The sequence below is a fragment of the Panthera uncia genome, chromosome E1 (assembly GCF_023721935.1).
Source record: "Panthera uncia isolate 11264 chromosome E1, Puncia_PCG_1.0, whole genome shotgun sequence".
NCBI lineage: Eukaryota > Metazoa > Chordata > Mammalia > Carnivora > Felidae > Panthera > Panthera uncia.
Genome location: NC_064814.1, coordinates 52,537,142 through 52,557,514, shown reverse-complemented (window position 1 = coordinate 52,557,514; position 20,373 = coordinate 52,537,142). Strand labels below are relative to the sequence as shown.

The 20,373-nt window shown below is 42.4% G+C and overlaps 1 long non-coding RNA gene across 1 annotated transcript in view; it reads left to right on the top strand.

Annotated features, from left to right (window-relative positions):
• LOC125927595 (uncharacterized) overlaps positions 1 to 20,373 on the top strand; it is a 131,433-nt gene that overhangs the window by 70,062 nt on the left and 40,998 nt on the right. The gene's annotated exons all lie outside the window — the stretch shown is intronic.

Sequence of the window (20,373 nt, the reverse complement as noted above, 5' to 3'; positions counted from 1 at the left end):
GGGGTTGCGGGCGGGCTCTGGAATTCCCTGAGCCTAGAAGTTTCCTCTGTGTTGTGAAGAGGCAGGGGAAAAAACCTGACACAGTCCAGAGACTTCTGTTAAAGCTCTAGTTCTGGCCGTAACTGGTGGCCTTAGATTAGTTTTTTTTCCAACGCTCTCCTGAGAGCTTTTGAAGTAATTAAATAGTGTGACTTGTAAATTTAACAAATGTCCAGTGAGAGCCTTCTCCAGGGAGATGAAGTTGCAGAACCGGAGGATCTTGCCTTTGGGAGATTCTCAGCTCTGAGAGCGAGCTGGGTTCCTGGGTCAGCATAGCAGCCACACCCACTCAGTAGGGGTGTCTCCCAACACTGGATGGAGTAAAGTGAAAATGTGGCTGCTGGTTAGTTTAGGTCTCTACAAGTGATTTGTTTTGTTTTTTTACATAATGGGAATGTATGCCTTTAGGGCTAACGAAGACAACACTCCTTAACTGTAACCGAAATAAAGAAGTCACCCCTCTCTGATCCAGCCCCTGCCTCTGCTTAAAATAGGGGTCTAGCTGAGGATTCGGGTTTGAAAGCAGGGCATCTTTTTCTTTTTCTTCCCCCCCCCCCAGCTTTAATCAGAGGAAATTGACAAGTAAGAATTGTGTTTATTTAAGGCGTACAACATGATTTTTTATACGCATATACACTGTGAACTGGTCCCCACGATAAAGCTAATTAACATAACCATCACCCCACACGGTTACCATTTGCTTTCTTTCTTTTCTTTTTCTGGTGAGAACAGTTAAGGTCTGCCTTCTTAGCACATTTCAAGCGTGTAATACAGTATTGTTAACTGTAGTTATCAGGCCGTATTCTAGATCTCCAGAATATGTTCATCTTGCATAAATACAGCTTTGTCTTTTGGTCAGCATCTCCCCATTTCCCCCTCCATCCCATCCCTGGTAACCACCATTCTACTCCCTGTGAAGGCACGGCATCTTATTGGTTGACTGGAACCAAATTATTGACCTGTCCAAAGAACCTGCATGTTTGGACCTGCCCTATGTGAGAAACTCTCCACTGGGGATAGCAAAAACGGGCTCAAATGCATAACAGTGAGATGTTCTAGGACATTTGAAAGTTGAATTATGATGGAAGAACATTTGCACATTATCCATCACTCATTTGTTTATTCAACAAATATTTACTGAGCCCCCTGCTAGATACCAGGCATTGTTCTCAGCCATAGGGATTTAGCAATGAGTAGAACAAACATAGTCCCTCTCCTCGTGGAACTTCAATTCTAGCAGAAGAGACACAGACATAAAAACAATAAAGAAGTAACTGTAGGGTTACCTGGGTGGCTTAGTCGGTTAAGCATCCGACTTGGGCTCAGGTCATGATCTCACAGTTCGTGAGTTTGAGTCTCCCACTGGGCTCTATGCTGACAGCTCAGAGCCTGGAGCTTGCTTTGGATTCTGTGTCTCCCTCTCTCTGCCCCTCCCCTGCTCACGCTCTCTCTCTCTCTCTACCTCTCAAAAATAAATAAATATTTTAAAAAATTAAAGAAGCAAATGTAATAGTGTTTTAGGTGGTAATAGCATAATGGAGAAAAATAAACCAGGGTAGGAAGTGGGGTTGCTGTGTTATATGGGGTGGTGAAGAAAGGTCTGAGTTAAGATGTCATTTGAGAAGCGCTCTGAAGGATAGTGTGTGTGTGTGTGTGTGTGTGTGTGTGTGTGTGTGTGTATTGTGTTAAGAGGATTCAAAGAATAGGCCAGTGTGGCTGCAGGCAAACCGTTGAGGAAGAGAGGAGGAGGTCATAATATTGAAAGGCACCAATTATGTAGGACAATTGTTCTCAAACTTTTCTGCACATTAAAACTACCTGCAGAGCTTTTCAAAATCCCCATGATCTCCAGACTCTCTGAAGTTGCGACCCAGTGATCAGTGGTTGTTAAAGCCCTCTAGGTGATTCTAATGTGCAGCCAGGGCTAATAACCAGCCATGAGGAGCCATTGTTAGGAAAAGTCATGGTTAATTGTGTCTGTCAACTTGGCTGGGCCACAGGGCCCAGATGTGTTATCAGCCATTACTCTTGATGTTTTCTTGAGGGTGTTTTTGGATGAGGTTTACGTTTTAATTGTTGGACATTGAGTGAAGCAGATTGTACTTCATAATGTGGGTGGGTGGGCCTCATCCAATCAATTGAAGGCTTGGATAGAACAAAAGACTATTTTGCCAGCAGATGGCTTTTGGACTTGCAACACTGGCTCTCCCTGAGTCTCTAACCTGCTGGCCCACCCTGCAGATTTTGGGTTTGTCAGCCTCTACAATCATATGAGCCAATTGCTTAAAGTAAGTCTCTATGAATGCACATATTCTGTTGGTTCTATTTCTCTGAAGAACCCTAAGGAGGCTTATAAGCAGAGAAGGGATAGGATCTGATTGACTTTTTAAATAAATCTCTGATTGCTGAGCTGAGGTCAGACCATGGAGGACCCAAGGGCAGAAGCAGGGAGACGACTTAGGAAGACACTGTAATAATCTGAGCGATAGTTAATGGTGACCCCAGTAGTAGCAGGAAGGTGATGTGAAATTGTAAGATTCTGCGTTGTCTCTGAAGGTGAAGCAAGCAGTATTTGCTGTTGGATGCATGGCAGTTTTGCTACAGTTTATTTTGGTGACCTAGGGCCTCCACCAATCATAGCTTAGATTAGTCACTTACTTTATTTGATGCAGATCATTGGAGGCCAAGCAGAAAAGGGCCGTTAAGTATTAACAGACACATGCAGTAAAGTGAAAGCCTGATCCTTAGAGAATTCTGGCCTCGACCAAACAATTCAAACATTTTCAAACATGTTGGAATAAGCAAGAAACAAAACACACTTTGACAGATAATTTATTTCCAAACTATATGTATCTTAAGTGTAACTGACTCCAGCTGTTTTTCCTCCTTTGCTCTTTTCCTCTCCCATCATTTTGACAAGGCAATGACAGCTTTAGAACACGTCCAGCATAGTGTTCGCACAGTGGGACAAAACATTTTGTTATTCACGGGGACTCTGACCTCAGGAGGGCTGAGCTTCATTCTATAAATCATCATCCAGACAGACATTCAAGTGCTGCTATATTTGGCAGGGACCCTCTACCCAACCCAAGTCTGGTGTGCACCAGGAAAAGCTGAGTCAAGGTTCCAGAGCAGCTCATTCTGTCCTTGTCCTCTGTGTCTTCCCCACTGCAGCTCTACCCAACAGCTCTCAGGTCCAGGAACCTGCCTGCTCTCTTTTGCCCCCGGGTCTTCATACAGGTGTTTCCTTTACCTGGTGGCCATTTCTCCCACCTGCTTTGCTTAGGTCAAGGCTTCAGTCTTTTCCAGAGAGCCTCTGACCAGGTGGGGCAGATTGTGTCTCCTTCAACTTCTGTTTAATGGCGTCTTCCACACTGAAGCCTTCCTTGAGCCTATCCAGACGGGGCCACCTCCCCCCATTAGTGGACTATACAGGAACCTTGGGATCCAGTACATCTATATGCAGCCTAATAATAGCCATTTCTATTCTCTTAAGCTCCAAAAGTCCATGAGTATAGACCATGAGTATAGACCTGCCTGGTTCACTTCTGTGTGCCCAGCCACCCACCTAGTACCTTATACCCTTGACCATTCCATTAATAATTTCGGGAAAACTGTGCTAGGCCCTGAGTATACATTGGTGTCCATAAGGATTTGTTGGGTTGGGAACAAGATGGCGGAGTAGGAACACCCTGTGTTCACCTTCTCCCACGGACACACCAAAACCACAACTACATATGGAACATCTCTCTCCGAAAATGACCTGAAGGCCAGCAGAACAGCTCTTCTGCCAGGGGCACCAGTCCAGTGCCAGTCCAGGCTAAGACTGCCCACCAGGTGTGGCGGGATAGGAGTTTTTTTGGAGAGGTGCCTGCTGGGGCAGGTGAGTTGAGCAGAGCGGGTCCACAGGGAAACACCAGGGCAAGGTGAGCAGTGCTAGTAAAGTAGATGGAGCATGTCAGAAGTGACACCCACCAGTGTCAGGCCAGGTAGGGACATATAGAGTAAGAAAAATGGTGCCCACCAGTGTGTCCATTACTGGAGAAAGTTGCTACAGATCCCTGCCTCTGTGGGCACAAGACCTAAAATTAGTCATCAATCTTCACGTCGGCCCACTTCTCCATCCGCTGCTTCTATGTTGGGTCTCAGATCAAGTGAGTTTGTGCTATCAACGCTTTAAAAAAAAGTCTCATATAGTCTGCCAACTCTCCTGTACTGCTTTTAGAATGTGTTCAAACTTAAGTGACCATTAACTTAAAGTAGACTGCCATACACATAGGGTGTTGTATATGAACCTCATGGTCACCACAAATCAAAAACCTATAATAGATACACAAAAAATACAAAGAAATGACTCCAAACATAACCCTAAAGAAACTCATCAAATCCCAAGCAAAGAGAGCAAAGTTTTCTAGTTCTTTTATGTCTTATACTCTTTAGGAGTTCTAGAAAAAGAACAAAGCCCCAAAGTTAGTAGAAGGAAGGAAACAATAAAGATCAGAGTGGAAATTAAATAGAAACTAAAACAAAACAAAACTAGAAAAGATCAGTGAAGCTAAGAGCTGGTTTTTTGAAAAGATAAAATAACCTTTAGCAAGATACATAAGAAAAAAAAGGAGGGCCCAAATAAAGTCAGAACTGAAAGATGAGAAGTTACAGCTGACAACAAAGAAATACGAAGGTAAAACACTGCTACAAACAATTATATGCTAATAATGGACAACCTAGAAGAAATGGATAAGTTTCTAGAAACCTGCAGTCTTCCCCGACTGAATCAAGAAGAAATAAAAAATCTGAACAGACTGATTACTAGTAATGAAATTGAATCAGTACTTCAAAAACTACCAAGATGGGGCATCTGGGTGACTCGGTTGAGTATCTGACTTCAGCTCAGGTAATGATTTCATGGTTCATGAGCTCAAGCCCTGTATCGGGCTCACTGCTGTTAGTGTGGAACCTGCTTTGAACCCTCTGTCCCCTTCTCTCTGCCCCTTTCCCCCTCATGCACGCTCTCTCTCTCTCTCTCTCTCTCTCTCAAAAATAAACAAAACATTGACAAAAAATAAATGCTAAAAAAATAAATAAAAGCTACCAAGAAACAAAAGTCCAGGACTAGACTTTTTTTTAGTTTATTTATTTTGAGAGAGAGAGCACATGCAAGCAGGGGACGGGTAGAGAGGGAGGGAGAGGGAGAAAATCCCAAGCAGGCCACACCCTGTCAGCGTGCAGACCCCAACATGGGACTTAAACTCACAAACCATGAGATCATGACCTGAGCTGAAATCATGAGTTGGACGCTTAACCGACTGAGCCACTCAGGCACCCCTAAGACTACACTTTCTAAGCAAATTCTACCAAACATTTAAAGAAGAGTTCATACTTATCCTTCTCAAACTATTCCAAAAGATTGAAGAGGAAGGAATGCTTCCAAATTCATTCTACAGGCTGAGCATTACCCTGATACCAAAACCAGACAAAGACATTACAAAAAAAGAAAATTTCAAGCCAGTATCCCCGAGGAACACAGATGCAAAAATCCTCAATGGAATATTAGCAAACCAAATTCAACAATACATTAAAAGGATCAAACACCACAATCAAATGGGATTTATTGTAGGGATGAAAAGATGGTCAATATCTACAAATCAGTCAATGCAATGTATACCACATTAACAAAATGAAGGATAGAAACTGTATGATCATCTTAATAGATACCAAAAAAGCATTCAAAAAATTTAACACCCATTTACAATAAAAACTCTCAATTAAGTGGGTATAGAGTAAACATGCAACATAGTAAAAGCCATAAATGACAAACCCACAGGTAACATCATACTCAGTGGTGAAAGACTGAAAGCTTTTCCTCTAAGATCAGGAAAAGACAAAGATGCCCACTCTTGCCACTTTTGTTCAACATCGTACTGGAAGTCCTAGCCACAGCAATCAGATAAGAAAAAGAAATAGAAGGCACCCAAATTGGTAAGAAAGAAGTCACACTATCACTATTTGCATATGGCATGACGCTGTATGTAGAAAACCCTAAGGACTCTACCAAAAAACATTAGAACTAAATAAATGAATTCAGTAAAGTTGTGAGATGCAAAATTACTAAACAGAAATCTGTAGCGTTTCTATATGCTAATAATTCACTATCAGAAAGAGAGACTAAGAAAACATTTCCATTTATAATTGCATCAGAAGGAATCACATACCTAGGTATAAACATGCCAAGGATGTGAAAGACCTGAACTCTGAATACTATAAGGCACCGAAGAAAGAAATTGAAGATGACAAAAATAAGTAGAAAGATATTTCACATTCATGGATCAGAAGAATGAACATTGTTAAAATGACCATTCTGCTGAAAGCAATCTGTAGATTCAATGCAATTCCTATCAAAACACCAACGACAGTTTTCACAGATAATCCTGTGAAATAATCCTAAATTTGTATGGATCCACAAAAGGCCCTGAATAGCCAAAGCGATCTTAAAAAAGAAGAAAAAAGCTGGAAGTATCCTTCCTGATTTCAAACTATACTACAAAGCTATAGTAACCCAAACAGTGTGGTACTGGAGCAAAAACAGACACAGAGATCAATGGAACGGGATACAAAGCCCGGAAACAAACATGTGTTTATGTGGTCAATTAATCTGTGACAAGGAAGGGAAGAATTACAATGAAGAAAAGACAGTCTCTTCAACAAATGGTGTTGTGAAAACTGGACCACTTTCTTACGCTGTATAAAAAATTAACTCAAAATGGATTAAATACCTAAATGTGAGACCTGAAACCATAAAACTAAAAGAAAACATAGGCTCTAAAGTCTTGGACTTGGCAATATTTTCTTGGGAGGGATTTGCTTCTTCAGACAAAGGCCAAAAAAGAAAAAAAAAAAAAAAAGAAAGAAAGAAAACCAAATTCGATTACATCATACTTAAAAGCTTTTGTACAGTGAAGGAAACCATTAGCAAAAACAAAAAGGCAACCTACTGAGTGGGAGAAGATATTTGCAAATGATATCTGATAAGGGGTTAATATTGAAAATATATAAAGAGCTCATACAATTGAGTAAAGAAACAAAAACAAAACACAAAAAAAACCCCGAACAATCCAATTAAAAAGTAGGCAGAGGACCTAAATAGATATTTTTCCAAAGAAGACATACAGATGCCTACACATGAAAAGATGATCAACATGACTAATCCCCAGGGAAATGCAAAGCAAAACCACAATGAGATATCACCTCACACCAGACAGAATGGCTAGTATAAAAAAAAGACAAGAAATCATAAATATTGGAGAGGATGTGGAGAAATGGGAACCCTCATGCACAGTTGGTGGGAATGTAAATTGGTGCAGCCACTCTGGAAAATAGTATGGGGGTTCCTCAAAAATTAAAAATTTGAGGTTCCTCAAAAAGTTAAAATAGAACTGCCATACAATCCAGCAATTTCATTTATGGGTATTTATTTGAAAAAACAAAACTACTAATTTAAAAAGATATATGCACCCCTGCGTTTATCGCAACATTATCTATAATAGTCAAGATATGGAAGCCACCTAAGTGCCCATTGATAGACAAATGGGTAAAAAATATATGGTGTATACTTACAATGGATATCAGTCATCCATTAAAAAAGAATGAAATCTTGGGGTGCCTGGGTGGCCCAGTCAGTTGAGTGTCCAACTTCAGCCCAGGTCATGATCTCGCAGCTCATGAGTTCGAGCCCCACGTCGGGCTCTGTGCTGACAGCTCGGAGCCTGGAGCCTGCTTCCGATTCTATGTCTCCCTCTCTCTCTGCCCCTCCCCTACTCACACTCTGTCTTTCTGTCTCTCAAAAATGAATAAATGTTAAAAAAAATTTTTTTAAATGAAATCTTGCCATTTGTGACAACATGGATGGACCTGGAGGGTATTATACTAAGTGAAATAAGTCAGAGACTGACAAATACCATATGTTTTCACTTATACGTGGAATCTAAAAAAACAAAACAAATGAACAAACAAAACAAAACAGAAACAGATTCATAAATACAGAGAACAAACTGGTGGTTGCCAGAGTGGGGGGATGTAGGGGGCTGGATGAAATAGGGAAAGGGGATTAAGAGGTACCAACTTCCAATTACAAAAGAAATAAGTCACAGGCATGTACAATACAGCATAGGGAATATATAGTCAGTAATATTGTAATAGTTTTGTATGGTGACAGACGGTAACAGCTTATCGTGGCGATCATTTCATAATGTATATAAATGTCAGATCACTATGTTTTACACATGAAACTAATATAATACTGTTTTTCTAAAAAGATTTCTTGACTGAATGGTGTAACTCAAATTTTAATGTATCTAAATTCTTGATTATTTTTCTAAAATCAGGTCCATTCTGGGGCACCTGAGTGGCTCAGTCAGTTAAGTGTCTGATTTCAGCTCAGGTCATGATGTCACAGTTTGTGGGTTCTGGCCCCACGTCGGGCTGTGTGCTGACAGCTCAGAGCCTGGAGCCTGCTTGGGATTCTGGGTCTCCCTCTCTCTCTCTCTCTCTCTCTCTGCCCCTCCCCCACTCATGCTCTGTTTCACTCTGTCTCAAAAATAAACAAACATAAAAAAAAATTTTTTTAAACCATAAAATCAGGTCCATTCCCAAATTTTTAGTATCAACAAAAGGCATCACGAGTATCTCTCTCAATCTGCAAGCTAGAAACGCTGCTTTCTTCATTTCTTGTGTGAAGTACCATCAAGTCCTACAAGTTATTTCTTTCAAATGGTCCTTACATTTGCATTTTCTTTATTCCTGCTGATACTGATTAGTGGTCCTTGTCAGGCCTGAATTACTAAAACAGCTATTCTCTTTCTTCCTTCTTCTTCAGAGACAAATATTACCAGGAATTAGGTACGTGTCCAGTCCACAATTCTATACTTATGCACACACACATACACATACCACACAGTATGTATATAATATGTATATATAAGTGTACAAGCATATACATATAAACATGTTTACCATACTATGTGAAGGTGAAAAGCAGAACCAAAGACAAATGATTTCAACAGCAAAGGAGAATGGTAGGGTAAATCTGTATCTATGGGGTGGGAAGGGAGGGGCGGGGCAGGACAAAATTCAAACCTAGGACTTACCTAAGGTAGAAAGTCTAGTAGGAGACCTTTCACTATAGTGTCACATCCTTACAGGGAGGGTGACAGAAGTGAACCTATGACCAGTCTCCACCCCCAGGGACTGCAAGGAAAGTCACCTTGGCTCTGGGAGGCAGCACCGAACCACAAGCCGGCACTCCTGTGGATTTACCATTCAAATTCACATCACTTGGTGATTCAAAAAACTCAAGCTGTGAAATTTTGTTTCACAAGTGGACGGGCAGATAACCAGAGGGCCTGGCAGAAATAAACAAGCAAAAAATGGAAGAGATTATTAACTTGAGGAATAACCAAAATTTGTACAAGATCTGTTTAATGGTCAACAGCATTTCTATAGTTCTAATAATAAAAACACTAGACATGGATTTAACAAAAAATTGAAATGTAACTATATTGGGAGAATGAAGAAAAGGGAAAAGAGGGTGTAAGTGAGCGATATAATAGGGAACCAGCAGTTAGTGTCTGAAATTGATAAAAGAATTTCTAGTACTCAGAAGTTTAGATTAAATAACAATGGCCATTAAGGCTGGAACCCTTTGAAAGAGTTGCTTCTGGGGACTTAAAGGAGTAAGAGAGAGGTTGAGTAAAAAAAAAAAAAAAAAACTAAGCCCTTTAGCACTATTCGCCTCTGAAAATTATTGGAATAGAGTAATTTGTTTAAAATAAAACTGTAAGCATAAAGGCAGTGATAAAACAAATTATGTAAATACAAGCCAAGTAAAAACACTGTGGTATTAACATAAAAGTGGAATTTAAGGCAAAAAATACCTCAGACAAATATTTTTGTTATTGATGATTATAGTCCACAAGAAAAATATTTTACATCGTGGATATTTGGGCCTCCGATACATTAAAATAGATGAATCAAAAAACTGTTTCAAGTTTGCAGGAACAATTGCCATACATAGCTACTTGTGAGTCATTAGCATATCTCTTGTAGTCATCATTAAATCAAAGGGGGAAAAGGATATGGAGAGAATTTAAATACTACCAATAAAGTGGTTTTAATATGCTATGCTATGTGATAAGGTGACAACATGCTGTCTATTAAACAGAAATTGTATGAACCCTGCATTCTTATTACAAATCTATAAAACTAGAAATAAATAACCAAAATGTAATAATAAAATAATCCCTGTCATCTGGAAATGTTAGTTCACTGACCTCAGTAGTTCTTGGAAGAAAGGAAACATTAATCCTTCAATTAAACTGTATTTAGAAAGCAGTGATAATGTGAACAGTACAAAGTAAAACTTACAGGAAGTGGCTAACAGAACGTTATTCAAAAAAATCGTAATGCTATACCTTCATTTGTAGACAAAGCAAAATGAAAAAAAAAAAGTCAAGAAATGGGAAAAGGAAAAATAATAAAAGAAAATGAGAAAAAAATAAGAGTAGGATAGGAAAAATGAAACAGTAAAAATGAAATATTTATAAATAGTCTAAAAACAGAAATTAATGGAATGGGATTTATAAATAATACAATAATAAATAGTTAAAAAAGTTCAGCTTGTCTGATTAAAAAAACCGAGATCATTCAAAAACATAACTTTAGGTATTAGAAGAGATGTATAATCACAGATATCAAATAGATAAAATATTATGAAAATGTTTACAAAGCCCAAAGCTAGTAAGTTTGCAAACTTTAGAAAAATATAAATTAGAAAAGTTTACTGAAGTAGAAAATCTCAAGTAAATATTTAATCAAGAGACAAATTGAAAAAAGTCAACATCTTACCAGTAATAAATGTGTCAATTCTAGACGCTTTTATGGGCAAATTCTTTTCAAACTTACAAGGGATTGACGACCCCTCTAGTATAAAAACTGCCCCACATTCTGTCACTTTCTAATAGTATATTGGAAAACCACCCAATCTCTCTGAACCTCAGTGTCTTAACTAATACATTAATAATAATAAATCTACCTGACTACCAAAATGTAAGGCATCATTTTTTAAGACTTTTTAAGACATTTTAAGACACACTTAAAAAATTTGAGACTTGACAAGAAACCACAGTAATGTGGTCAGTTATAACATCTCAACACCATGGGGTGCCTGGGTGGCTCAGTTGGTTGAGTGTCCGACTTTGGCTCAGGTCATGATCTCATGGTTCGGTTCATGAGTTTGAGCCCCGCATTGGGCTCTGCTGACAGCTCAGAGTCTGGAGCCTGTTTCGGATTCTGTGTCTCCCTCTCTCTCTCTGCCCCTTCCTCTCTGTCTCAAAACTAAACATTAAAACATTTTTTTAAATCTCAACACCATTATAATAAAGCGATCACATTAGGAAAACGTCACAGGGAAAAGGTCCCATTTACTCGAGTAATCAGACATCCAAAAAATCACAACGAGAATGGAACCAGGCATGCCAGTTTGCCGAGGGTCACAAAGAACACTTGAATAGAGAGACATAGATTTAGGATTTCAGTAGGGCTGACACGATTTGACTGTGGAAAATATAAAGGATGTGGGCAGCCCGATGCTGAATTTATCATTTTGCTGTGGAATCGACTTTTGCATTTTGACTGATTTTCATGAGCATCCTGGCCAGACTATTTTCTGTGATTCTCAACAAAGCAGAGTACCTACTGTCATGCAGTTCTCTGGCTTATGTTTACTTTCCTACTGAACACTAAGGAACAAATACATGTTCTATGATTAATTTGGATTCTTAGTGGGTTTGCTTCTATATTCTGAAGAGATGTCTTCTTTTGCCCAAATGGTGACTCATGTAAGTGAAATACACGAGGGTTCTAGTGCTTAGGTCACCAAGGAGGCATGAGGGACCTCCCAAGAGGCCAGAGCAAACAACCATCTCCTCCACTGGTCTGGCATTTGGGGCAGCAGGAGGACTTGCAATTAGACATAACACATCTCCGAGAAAGCCTAGGGTGCGTATCAATTCCCAGGGCTCTGTGGTTCCAAAAGCTCTCATGACCTAAGCCATTGCCAGACTGCAGCTGCTTCCTGGGAGTCCCCAATAGTGGCTGCTTTATAATCCAGCAGGAATTGGAAACAGTCTTCTACCCCCAGAATCTGGTGTTAGTAATGGGGTTCCCAAACGAGTTAGCACAGCAGAGGTCTGGAATTTTAACTACAACTCCCCTCGGGCCAGGACAGCACCGGGCCAATCAGTCCCTGCGAGTGTGGGCTCAGAGGGTGTGCAGGTTCTTCAGAACAGGCTACGATGAACTTCACACACACACAGCCACCACTTAGCACATCCTCATTCATTGTTCTCTTGATCTGTGAGATATTTTTTCCATGGTCAGCAATGGAGAGCCTGGAAGAGGAGTTCAGGGCCCAAGGCGAGGGAGGGCAGCCTTTCCAGAGGGGTTGGGGGCTCTGTGCTGAACCACAGGGTCACAAGAGAAGAGGGAGAAAGGCCGCACGCAGGCTGAGGCTTTTAAATCTCCACAAACCTCCCTACCAGCAGCCCAGGGCCCCCATCTCGGAGCCCTGCCTTGTTTCCACCTCCTTCATCAACGAAGGCTGTAGACAGAGGAGAAAACTCCCTGGGAGTATCTCTCCTCTCTCCCCAAATAGGATCATATAATATGGGCTTCAGGTTACATAAGATGAATGGTCTTATCCTGGGCACCTGACCAGGGTAAGTTGAGGAGTCTGCTGAGGGTCACAAAGAATACTTGAATAAAGAGACACAGATTTAGGATTTCAGTAGGGCTGGCAGGATTTGATTGTGTCCAAGTAGAGGGCTGTACTTTGGCATAGATTTGTGGCAGGTGCAGGGTGAGGGAGGGTTTGGCTCAGTCCTCACCCCTCAGGTGCAGAGTTTGGGAGGTTTGCCCAGCCGCTAAGAAGGCAGCACACCAGTTCCCAGTTGGTTTAAATGGCAGGCACCCAAACCTGTTGCCAAACCTCAGCACCCCTATTTGCCCCCTCCTCCACTCTCTCATTAGCCCCCAGTGACCATTCGCACCACCCAGAATACCTTTAGCATCAATGGCTTCACGGTTCACTTAGCCAGCAGCTCATCTCACTTTACCTTGAAATTGTTTTTAAGTCATAATTATCCACTAACTAGGCTGGAGATAGGACTCTGGCCCTGCCACTTTACAGTTCTGTCACCTGTTAACTTGGACAGGGAGGTGGGAGGGCAGTTATAAAACCTCACCCAACTCAACATCACTAATCACTAGGGAAATGCAAATAAAAACCACAACGAGCTATCACCTCATGCCTATTGGAATTATTATTTTCCAAAAAAATGATACCCAAAACACTGGAACAGCTTAAGTGTCCTTTGATGGAAGAATGGATAAAGAAGTCATGATATATATCTATATCTATATATGTACATATATACATATATGTAGTGGAATATTATTCAGCCATTAAAAATGAGGAAATCTTGCCATTTGTGACAATATAGATATATATATATATATAGACACAACATGTAAGTATATATTTATATATACATACAGTGAAATATTATTCAGCCATCAAAAATGAGGAAATCTTGCCATTTGTGACAATATAGATATATATATATATAGACACAACATGTAAGTATATATACATACATATGATGAAATATTCAGCCATCAAAAATGAGGAAATCTTGCCATTTGTGACAATACGGATGAACCTTGAGAGCATTATACTTACATAAGTCAGACAAAGAGAGACAAATACTCTATGGTCTCACTTATATGTGGAATATCAAAGAAAAAATAAACAGATGCCTACAAAGAGATCAGATTGGTGGTTACCAGAGGCAGGGGTGGGGAACACGTTGGGTAAAGGTGGCCTAAGGTGCAAACTTCTAGTTATAAAGAGAAAAAGAGGGGGGGAAACCCCTCACAAAACCTCACCCAAGTTGGGAGCTGGTTCATCCCATGCCAAGACAAATTCAAGATAGATCTTGAAGGTGGAGCAGAAATTCTCGGATTCAGGGGCGCCTGCGTGTCTTGGTTGAGTGTCTGACTCTTGATTTGAGCTCAGGTCATGATCTCATGGTTTGTGAGTTTGAGCCCCATGTGGGGCTCTGTGTTGGGATTCTCTGTCTCCCTCTCTCTCTCTCTGCCCCTCCCCTGCTCATGTTTCTCTCTCTCTCTCTCTCTCTCTCTCTCTCTCTCAAAATATATAAACTTAAAAAAACAGTTCTCAGATTCACATTGGCCAGGAGGAAACTAGTCTATAATTGGGAATAACGTGAGCACTCTGTTGCAGAAGGGAAATCAGGCAGCTCGCTCAGAAAGCATCGAGAAGCGCATTTTGTTGGAGAGAGTGGAAAGGCAAACCTTGTGTGTCCAGCTGAGGAGACGCCCCCAAGCCAATGCCCACTCATGTATTGAATCATCCCCTGACCCTGCAGTGCTCTCTTTGATTTGCTACTCAAAGTGTGGCCTGGGGAGCGGTAGCATAGCATCACCTGGAAGTTTGTAAAAAGGCAGCGTCTCAGGCCCCACCGTAGACATCTTGAAACAGAATCTGTATTTTCACAAGATCCCAGGTCACTTATGTGCACATGAAATCTTGACAGGCTCTGTTCTATTGCACAGATTGTTAAGAGTCCAAGCCTCCCTCGAAGCCTTAAACAGGAACAGATGGCTCTGAAATGTAGCTGACAACTGGCTTTCCAGTCATTGCCTTGAACCCTTACTTCTCCAGCTCTTCGCATCGTCCGTGGAGCTGGTTCATCAGAAGCTCTCAAGCCTCGATCGGCGCCATCGGCCAGACACGGGCCAGGGGTTTTGATGTTGGTTGTCCCGAGACTAGAACATGAGGAGCTTTGGGCTGGAAGGACCGTTTTTCCTTGTCAAGTACAAGATTCTGGAAAGATTGGGGAGCTCAAAAATACTAATATTTCCTGTGTAAAAAGTTTTGGATTTGTTGTATTGGTCTTTAACTTGCCCCAACCCTGCTTTAACTAGACATTTATCATAGTTAAAGTATAAATAATACCATTAGCCTTCCAAGCAATGATAAAATTAGCAGTGTAAACAAAGCCAGTAAGTGACCTTAGTCAGACCCCTAGCTGACTCTGACCCAACACCTACTAAGACGATTAGTCAGGGCAAATTTGAACAGGGCAAAGGGTCCCTGGGGAGGAGAAAGAGTCTCTCCCCGTTGATTTCCTGAGAACCATCCAGTGCACAGGACCGGTTCCTAAAACGCCTGCAGATGATTAGGGCTCTGGATGTGTAGAGCTTCAGCCTAGCCCTGTGCCAAACTCTGTCATGGTTAGTTTTCCCCAGGAGAAGAGTTCCTTCCAACTTAAAATTTTCTTGCTGCTAATACATCGGGGCTCCCTGAGAAGGGAGTGGTCTCTCCCAGAGCTCCAGTGAGATCCGATGAAGGGTGGGCAGCCAGCCATGGTGGCTGTTTCCTTTTTTGGTGAAGGTGAGGTCCTAACAGGGTGAATGAACACTGTGTGTCGGTTTGAGCCACACACCAATGTAAACCTGCCCTCTTCCAGAGGCCTTCTCGACAAGTCAAGCCTAAAGTGAGCTCTCCTTTCTCTAAAGCATGTGGTTTAGAGACTGGGACCCCCTTTGTTGGGCTCCCTTTTGGGGGATTGTTTTCTCTCTTGATTGTTAATTTCTGGACACCAGAGGCCCCACGTGCCACTTCTTTTTGTCTTCCGTGTTGAAAAAGCCCAGGATCTGAGTCAGAGGATCTGACTTGGTGTCCTAATTTTAACGGGTGAAGGAAGGAAATGCCCCTTCCATGCTCTTTTCTATCTCCTCCGAGAAGAAGACAATTGAACCTAGCTATGTCAGGTTGCAGGTGTTAGGGGCCATTTCCACCAGAGGCCCATGTGTGAAAAGGCCCAGTGTGCAGGTGAGAGCATAACCACACACGTGTGTATGTGTATGCATGTGTGTGTGTGTGCACATCTCTGTGTACGTGTGCCTGTGCATGCATGTGGGTGTGTATGTGTGCATGTTTGTGTATGTGTGTGCCCATGTGTATGTGTGCATGTGCATGTATACGTATGCATGTTTGTGTGTGTGTGTGTGTGCACACGTGCGAGCTGAGGCCTATCGTAGCAGAGCCCTCAGCATTAGAAGTTAAGCTCACAAGCCCGTTTTCCATTTCTCCCCACACTGACTCTCCTTGTGGTGAAAGAGCTGAGGAAGGGTGTTTCTGGAAAGACCTCCTAATCCAGTTCCCTCCATTCACACCTGGATCCCAGCTACTATGTCCCAGCCCCGTGCCTTCCTGCAAATCACGTAAACTCCAAATTACAGGTTTCTCCTCTGTAAAACGGAGACCATGGTATTAATGACCGCACCCACAGAGATTTAAAGGAAATGACATTGGCACGTGCTTTGCATAAATTGTAGGAGCCTATTCCAAAGGAGATTTCTTACCGTCTTTCCCCTCAGGCTTGGTGTGGTTTCTTGACGAAAGAGACAGTGAATCTTTATAGGACGCTTGATTGAACAGACAAGACTTGTTTCTTACCTATACTTGCTGATTTAATGTGTGTTAATCGAGAAGTGACTTTATATTTTTGCAGTGGGGTATAATGGAGTATCAATACTCTGCTGGGGAGGGAGGGTGTATTTATCAATCAGAAGTTGGCTACAAGGACGAATATAAGACTCTGTCTTCTAAGAAGTCAATCTGTTGGAGCTGGTGTTCTGGAAGGCAGCTCCCTTAATTCCACCAGTATGGTTTTGCCAAAACATCCTCATTGTTGTAAACGAATTGATTTTTTTTTTTTTTTTTGCTGGATGATGTGATTACTAAGAGCTTGACCTCTATAAACATATTCTTGACACAGAAAAAAAAATGGATAAAGACACTGATGTACCCTTCCCATGGCAGAGGAAAATCAAGCTCTTCTGTCTAATCTGTGGAGGCTTCTGGGCCCAAGACTGTAGGAAACCAGACACTGAAGGACAACCTTTGATAAAAGTTCTCAAGGAGCCATGTTGGGCCCTGTGCAGTGTCAGTGCCCTGCGTCTGGGCCAGTTGATTGCAATCTCCACTCACAAAGGTGTCTGCGGCCAGAGGCTGGAGTCGTGCATCGTCACTGCGAGCCCCGACATCCACTTGCACGCTGTTAGAAATCGAAGCTGGTTGAAGTTCCTTGGGAGTCCGGGCCAACCTCTTACAGCTCTTTCTCTCTCTCTATCCCGGTTTCTTCTCTTCTGCCTACAAGCAAATTTATATCCCTTGTCTGCTAAGACAAAAACAAGTCTAACAAAACAAAATAACTTTTCTCTTATCCTACTATCTTACTGCTTTTCTTGCTTTCTTTCAGTGTTATATATACACGCAGAGTACTCTAAGCATCCAATACTTTTTATTTTTTAAGTTTATTTATTTTGAGAGAGAGAGAGTGTGTGTGTGCGAGCTGGGGAGGGGCAGAGAGAGGGAGACACAGAATCTGAAGCAGGCTCCAGGCTCCGAGCTGTCAGCACAGAGCCTGACACAGGGCTTGAACTCACGAACCGTGAGATCATGACCTGAGACGAGGTCGGATGCTCAACCGACTGAGCCACCCAGGCGCCCTCTGCCCCTGATACTATTTCTCAGCCACCAACTTTCTTCTTTATCCCTTCTGCCTTGAGCACTGTGTCCACACCACTTCCTAAAAGTGCTCACAGTGGCCACTCAGCCGGAAAATCTGACACCTGGTTTTAGGATCCAACTTCCTCGACCTCTTTGCAACATTTGACTCTGTCATATGGTGTCTCAAGTTGTATTACCGTGTCCCTTTCTTTTCTCCTTTTTGACGCTTTGACATCTTGGGGCTTTGCTGACCCCAGAGAGACCCCTCCCCTGCTTCAGGGCTAGCCAATTCCTAGAGATGGTAAACAACTTGCCCTCAAGTGCACCTTCCAAATGCAAACCCCTAGCCACCCCTTGAATGGGAAGGGGGGCTCTTGCCTTCAAGGCCACTGTTCCCTCATGCCATCCCCTGTGCTCCAGAGTCGGCCGAAATGATTCAAACTAGCCATCATAAGCCAGATCACACTGCTTCACACACTCTTTCCCACAGAAGCCACCATATGGGCTCTTAACCCTTCCCCTCTTTCTCTTTGTCTGCTGACTGATGTGGCCCTGCGTGCTGGGCCTCCCGTTTCTAGGGATCTGTGACTACAAAAAATTCTTCATTTCCATGTCTGTGTCTCACCTTAACTGATGAAAATCCCAGGTCCCCTTAAAGCATACATTCTCTTTTTGGAAAGTGACCCCGTCCTTTGCCTTTGGAAAGCTCTCTGGTCCCCTGTCTCCTTCTCCTTTGTCTTTTTGCATTGTTCTGTTTATGTTTCTGATTTGCTTAGAGAAGCTTTGGAATCAGGGCCATTCCTACAAGCTAAAGGATTTCTAACCGTGAGATGAGGTGGAAGGTGAGCCACAAATGATTTTTGTGTTTGTTTTCTTTTTTTCTTTTTTAATGTTTTATTTATTTTTGAGACGGAGAGAGAGGGACGAGGATCCCACGCAGGCTCTGCGCCGACAGCAGAGAGCCCGACGCGGGGCTCGAACTCAGGAAGTGTGAGACCATGACGGAGCCGAAGTTGGACGATTAACTGACTGAGCCACCCAGGCACCACCCCCTTGTCTTTGTGTTTCTTAAAGGGAGGACGGGTAAAAGGTTCAGGGAGGATGGGGGTTAGAATAAACTTGTACATTGAACGTGACCAATCAGTGAAGTGAAATCAACGAGCATCTTTATTTTATCTCTGATGATCCCTTCAAAATTGCCCTTGCCTTTGGAGGAGAATAGCAAGACCCAAGGTTGGGCACTATAGCTCCCATGCCAGTCTGAGTTCAGTTATTAAAATGCCCGTGCAGTAATCAAGACTCCAAACCTGACTTGGCGTTGTATCTTTCCCAAACTTGCTCTCCCAAATCAGATGGGCTAACTGACACCAAGGGGGGAGGTATCATCAGCCATTTTTCTTTATTCGTGGTTCACCTCAACCGCCCTCTAACCAACACTAGTTCATGTACCTTGCCAGACAGGAAGAGGGGAAGAGAAAATGAATACTCACCCATCTGACTCGACTGATCCTGTCACAGGACGGCTTTGCTGTCTTTGTACCTGACAGGGATTAAAGCTGGTGCTTTTCTGAGCCCTCCCCGGACTTTGCTGCTGCTTGGCCCCCTGGGCGTCTCGTTCAGCTGGGACTCCACACTCAGCCCTTAGACTTCTGGTTGTTCATTCCACGGAACTTGCTCTGTTGGGTTCACTGCATTTTCAAGGGGTCCTCTCGGATAGGATTTGGAATGAGTCTAGGACAACACTCCCATTTAGGACCGACATCTGATTCCCTTCCATTGGGGAAGAGGACAGTCACTTCCCGGACACGCAGGCTGTTTTACCTTTTCCATCTTGGTCTTCCCAACTGTGGGAAGCACGAGTCAGTGTTCCAAGGGGCCTCCCTTCAGCCCCTCACCAGACCCAGTGGGTGGGGGTCTCTTTTCCAAGCCATCTCTCTCCTTCTTTTTGGGACAGAGCTTGGAAATGCTCTCCCTTGAACTTCCCTTTGCACCCCCTGTTCCTCCAAGTCTCAAAGTCAAGACTTTCTCATATCATAACCTATTTCTAAGAGTGAAAGAAAAGGGAAAGGTGTTCTTAACTTATATCTAGGGGTGCCTGGGTGGCTCAGTCGGTTAAGCATCTGACTTTGGCTCAGGTCATGATCTCATAGTTCATGTGTTTGAACGCCACTTCAGGCTCTCTACTTGGGATCCTCTGTCTCTCTCTTTCTCTGCCCCTCCCCTGCTGGCGCACACGTGTGGGGGCTCTCTCCCTCTCTCTCAAAAATAAATAAACATTAAAAATAATTTTAAAAAATCTTTAACTGATATCTAAATATGCCTGCATTAAAAAAAATTTTGGGGGGGCGGTGGCGCTTGGGTGGCTCAGTCGGTTAAGCATCCAACTTCGGCTCAGGTCATGATCTTGCGGTTTGTGAGTTCGAACCCTGCGTCAGGCTCTGTGCTGACAGCTCAGAGCCTGGAGCCTGCTTCGGATTCTGTGTCTGCCTCTCTCTCTGCCCTTCCCCTGCTCACAGTCTGTTTTTCTCTGTCTCTCAATAATAAATAAATGTTAAACAATTTTTTTAAATAAAATAAAAATTTTTTTAAGTTTATTTATTTTGAGAGAGACAAAGAGTGAGCAGGGGAGGGGCAGAGAGAGAGGGAGAAAGAGAATCCCAAGCAGGCTCCACACTGTCGGT